Raw genomic sequence first — 6000 nt, 5'->3', positions numbered from 1 at the left:
AAAAAAGGAAGGTCATCAAAAGTTTTGCGACTGTTACCGGGAAATAAAGCTAAGGCTGCTGGTGGAGGCTGGTCTGTGCTAAATAAAACGGGTGAAAGCTCCTGCACTGCTGCAGCCACCAGGTTCTCACAGGAGGTGAAGGGGGTCCGTGAAACAGCAGGAGCAGGCATGGACGGTTCAGGGAGGTAACATTTTCCCCTTATTGTGGAGTAATGTTTGTTAAATTAAGACTGATCTGGTTGATATTGATGCATCTGCCTATAAAACTCGTCTTTGAGGAGTTCTGCTAAAGGCAGCAAAGTTGGCAGGCAAACAAGAGGCTTCTACAGAAGGGAACTGGCTCTTACTCTGCTGTGGGTGGTAAATCCCTCTCTGTGATGGGGTGATTTGTAGGAAACCCTGAAGAAGTACCTCAGTGTTTTCCCTCATCTGCTGTGTCACAGTAACCTGCATTAAAGGAGAACACAAGGCTGTTGAGTTGGGCAAAGGTTTGTTTGCCCATGTCTGTCTCAAGGTGATTAACCTAGGAAGGTAGTTACAGAGTAAACGAGAAGCAAACAGCCACCATTCATCAGCTGGTGGCCTCAATACAAATCCTGCTTTCAGAGTTCCTATAGCAGAAGGTTAAAAATGTTGTACTGCACAGACTGCAGCAGTTTGCCTGTAGGTTCAGGACAGCAGTGGGACAGATGACTAGGGTATACTCCTGAGCCTTCCACGGCCACTGATTTAAATGGTTTTGGAGGATTTAGAGTGGAAAAGAGACACCTTTGCAAGATTAAGGGGAAGGCTGATTTCCTTACCTTAGGGGGAATCCCAAAAAGCAGGAGATACCAAAGAAAGGGTGGAATCCATTTCTCCTAGGATACTGCACATTCCTGATCATCTCCGTGACTAGAAATAGTGCACAAGGAGTAGTCTCTCTAGGAGTGAATTATGAATGCCAAAAAAAATGTTCCTTTCCCCATTCTCTATCTCCCTGATTCTTCTCTGGCTGTCAGATGGAGAGCTGAGAATCCAAGCTAATGCATTTTTGAAAATGTAACTCAAAAGAGGAGGAGACAAACAGCCTCTGCCAAGTGGTACAAGTTCATTCCTTGTCATTTTTATTTAAATTACTAAAATCATGCAGATTACTTGAGATCAATTTTGTTCACCTTTGCAAATGGCTAAGCATTTGCATTAATGCTCAAAGAGTCTTCATAAATCTGACAAAGAAAGGAAAAAAATCACTTTAATGAAGAATCAGCAGGACTTCTGCTTTCCAACTTCTGCATCCTTCTAAAAGCATTCTATGAGAGAGAGAGAGAACCCAAAGAAGTATAAAGTATGTAGTTCATACATTCCCAGGAAAATTAATTCCCCAGATATTCATGAGCTCTGTAGCATTCCTGGACTCTGGCACGAGCCATAGGGAGACAAGAGCATTTTTTTTAAATCTCAGTCACAGAGAGCACTGTCCTCAATAGATCAAATGAGCACTAATCAGGAAGAATGTTTGGTTATTAAATGAATCATTGAGTCCAATAAATATCACAATTGGGCCATAAATTCCTATTAAATATGGATAATCCATTGTTGTGTCAGGCAGATAGAAGATAAAAACAGTAAGAGGTTTGCCAGAAATCCACCCCTGCCCCTGATCCCTCCTGTTGCACACGTAAGGACAGGTGGTATTGCTGTCATTTCTACTCTCAACTTAATCACTGTGCTATGGCTCACACTGTTCTTTTCCTGGGTTTCACATCCAGCTCACTTATTTCTGTTTAGGGTCCTCTCTGCATTGATCATGCTCTCCTGTCACCCTTACTCTCTCCTACTCTTTACACAGGTCTCAACAGATCGCTTTCCCAAGCTGGGTGTCCCTGACAACAACCCACCTGCTACCCCCTTTGCAAGATGCTCGTTAATGTTTGCTTTTCATAGAATCATAGAATTATTTGGGTTGGGAGGGACCTTAAAGATCACTCAGTTCCAAACCCCCCACCACATGCAGGGACACTTTTCACTAGACCAGGTTGCTCAAAGCCTCATCCAACCTGGCTCTGAACACTTTTTCTGTCTCTCTTTGGGAACAACATGCTTCTTTGGGAAGGGAATTCCCAAAACCAATGCAACCAGGCTTCCTTTCCATTGTTTCACCTGACCACACTGATGCGTGTGCCCACCATATGACTTGACATCTCTGACCTTACACACTGTGAGAAAAGATAGTAAAGTCATCTGTAAGGGAAACCTCTAGCCTAATTTAGGGTATAATTGTACTGGTGCTTGCTGCAGAGGAGCTGGGAAAGCTAGCTGGTTTCCCGGAGTGCGAGGGAGGCCATGAGTAGGTGGTAACTAAAAGTTGTAACAGAGTTTGGAGGCTTTTAAAATCATTATTACTATTATTTTGGACTCTACAACAAGATTACAAATCTTAGCAATTGTGTAGCTGTATGCAATTTACCTACATATACGTGCGATTATATAAGCTTCTTACAAACAAATTCTACATCAAGAGTAGGAAATTATTGATCATTCTGTTCAGGCTAAAATGGTTTTCTTTTCAGTCTCCAACCACTGCTGGCAAGATCATTTTAAAAATAGCTACAGTTTGGAATCCAGATTGCATTCCCTGCCAGATTATAATGATCACTTCAACCAGGGATGGGTGAATTTCAAAATGCTTGGAGACTCAGTTCAAGACAGTGCCCTCCAGTCTGTGATATTTTTAGTGACGGGCAAACCCAAAAATTTGGGTGGTTATCCAGAGTTCATCTGCACTGCCCAAATGTCTACAGTCTGCAAAAATGGGCTGGAAAGTTTTCAAGGAGGATAGGTTTTGCACTATTTCCAGTACTGCCTATTTCTGCTCAGGTCATGAATCCTAGGAGAAAATTCTCTTTCTTCATACTGGTTTGCTGCAATTCAGTTGCCAGTCTTAACTTAAAAGTGCAGAGTCTGGCAAATGATCTTGGAAAAGTAGCTGGGGAAAAAATGAACGCTTCTGAACGTGTTGGGTGGTGGTCCACATATATTCTTATATTGAGATTCAGTCCTACTTGTACCAAAACCAGAGAGAACTTTCATGGCTGATCACAATGGAAGATCTGTTTTACTCCTTCCTTTTAAAATATCCACAAGTAACCTTCTGCTACTGAGGTAGTTCCAATTTAGATAGGAAGAGGATTCCCTGAGGATTACAGCTTCCTGGCAATTTTGGGTAGCTTGCTTGTCTTACCTTCCATGCCAGATACTGGCTGTGACATAAAACTGTTTTGCAACAAATAAATGAGTATTTAATGTCTTTCAGGCAAGGAACTGCAAGTACTCAAACCAATTAATGACTCTAAGCCAAATTTATCCCTAGTTAAACTTAAACAATTTCAACGAGGTTGCACCATTGGGCAATCAGATTTAATCTAGATTTAATCTTTTGATTTCACATGAGAGTTCTGGCTGTGTGTTAGGTCTTAACAACTAATCAGCTCATCTGGCATTTGGGGTGAGACTGCAGATGGAGAGGAAAGGTGGCAAAGGTGGGTTGCTGAATACAAAACAGAAAGTCTGGAAAATTTATAAATAAATAATATCATCTAAGGCCTCATCAGGAAAGACTCTGAAATGCTTCTGCCATGGGAAAAGTCCAGCATGTCGTATTTCACAAGATTTTTAATGACACAAATGCAGCAGTTTTAGATATAACTTGCTTCTGCTCTTTGGGGCATGAGCTTCTGAATCCCAAGAAAGAAAGCCTACATTCTTGTTTTCTTCCAAAACACATATGTTCTTTAAACCTTACATAAATACTGAAGCATCATACTTTTCTTCTCAAACAGTGCTTGCCTTCACAATGCTTATCCCATCCACTCAGCACAGTCTTTGCCTGGCTCTGTATCACAGCACTATTGAGAGAGGCAGGAAATTTTCTCGAGATAGCAATTTTCAAAGGAATTCAGGATCCATTTCTCAATTAACCCTCTAATTGGCAGCAGCAGGGACTGATTTTCCATAGCAGCAATAAGAAGCAACTCAGTTCAAGTCATGCTTTGTCCTGCTGTTTGTTCCTGCAGGGGTTCACCAGTAAAGATATAGGCAGACCTCGGACCTCAGCACAGCAGGAATCTTTACAGCAGCATATATTTCTGGGTTTTGTTCTGAAGGCATAAACTTGGATTATTTTGTGCCATGCTACTTCTTGCATTAGTGCTCATTTTGGAGTGCACAAAGCCACTTGGAATAAAAGCAGAAGCACAGCTGAATAGCCCCCCTCAAACAAAATTCAAGTGGAATTCCTTGAAATCCAGTGAAAATGTGAGCACTTGGGATTGGGGTCTTTTTTCTTTCAAGTTTTGAATTTATTTGTTCTTTCAAATTTGGGCCAGGATTATAAGCCAAAATATTCAAAAGCTCCAGATAATATTTTATAGCATATGGTTTTGACCCCTCAAGGTGTTAAGAACCCTCAGTGAGATCTGGGGAACTGTTGGCTTTAGTGGAGGTGACAAGAGTTTCCCCCTTCTTCAGTGATGTTTCTGTCTTTTAGGCTTTCAACTTTCATGGCTCATGTCCTTCAAGTTTGAGAATGTGAGACTGAGTATATGATGACCCAGGTTGGAACTAAAAGTAGTTGGGCAGCATCTCTGAGAGCTCTCCCCATCCCTAGCTCTGAGTGTAGCATGTTTCTGTGATGTTTTCTCAGGCTAGCTTATTTGAAATGCAGTTCCTGCCTGGAGCCAAAGTTTTCAGAGCTGATCTCCTGCCCAACTAAAAATGCATATATAAGCACCTAGATTGGAAGCCAAAATGTAGCCACTCAAGCTGGAAAATCTGGGTTCCAAATGAGCAACTTGCCCTTAAGCTGAAGATCTGTGACAAATGAAAGGCACACACCATCTATTTGTTTAGGCACACAATGTCGCTCTGATGGAGACAATCACTTGTCCAGGGCAGAACTACTAACATAAGTTTGGAGGGTTGAGCAGCCCAACCTTGGAGGTTTGCCCTTCACTTGGTACTGTCTCAGGCTGCAGTGAAGCAGAGCACATACTGAACTTTAAGCAGATGCTGAAGCACTTTGCTGAATTCAGGTTGTCAGGAAAGCTGCGCTTGTTAATGCTGAGATCACTTGAGTGCTTTTTTTGTTGAAATTTTTCACACTTAATTTGTTATGACAAGGGAGACAAAGTATAGACTATTAAGTCTAATTAATGGCACATGAAGTAACAATGACACATAAGTGTGGGGAGAAGTGAAACAGTCAAAGTGTATAGTGCTGCCTCACTCATCCTCTTTTCAGAGTGCCACTGTCATGAAGGGCCTGATTTCATACTTCTTTCAATATTTTGGGCTACTCTTTGACTGCAGACCTGAGCAAGAAGCAGCATGTTGCTCATCTACAGCATCATTCCATTTCCAAGCCACAGCCCCGCTTTCTGCAGCAGGCACTTAGTCAGAGAAAAGGGATGTAACCTCTTTATGGTCTGAAGCATCAACAGTGATGTCCATGCTCCTTTCCTTCCACTCTGGAATAACTCATACAGCATTTCCCACTGGAAAGACAGTCTGACAGGTCAATGGCCTCCTGTAGCCTCCTGCATTAATTTCTTCCTGTCTCGAGCCTGTTGGATGACCCCCTTGTGAGAGGAAACTGCTGTCTGAGATTTCTGCATCAGGCTCTGAACATCCACATGAAGCAGTGATCAGCTGCGTTAGACATGGACAAACACACAAAATACAATGGACACCAACAGAAGGACAATTAAGCACACACATTAAATAATTAACTCTCACAAAAAGCTGGTGAGGCAGAATTCACAATTTTGCAACGGCAAAAGGCAGAAACAGAAGGGTTAAGCAATTTGCTCAAGGTTGCAGGAAAAGTAATTGTCAGTGCTGGGATTCAGATCTAGGAATTTATAACTCCTGGCCCTGTGCACAGGCCACTAGATCATCCCTGGCACTCCAGAGAACCAGGCTGCTTATTCTTTCAGTAAAATGCTAAACCAAATGCTCTGA

This window comes from Manacus vitellinus, unplaced genomic scaffold (genome assembly GCF_001715985.3).
Source record: "Manacus vitellinus isolate BGI_N305 unplaced genomic scaffold, ASM171598v3 scaffold_3_pilon, whole genome shotgun sequence".
Classification (NCBI taxonomy): Eukaryota; Metazoa; Chordata; class Aves; order Passeriformes; family Pipridae; genus Manacus; species Manacus vitellinus.
The sequence above is the reverse complement of the archived record's forward strand: the minus strand, read 5'-3'. Positions refer to the sequence as shown.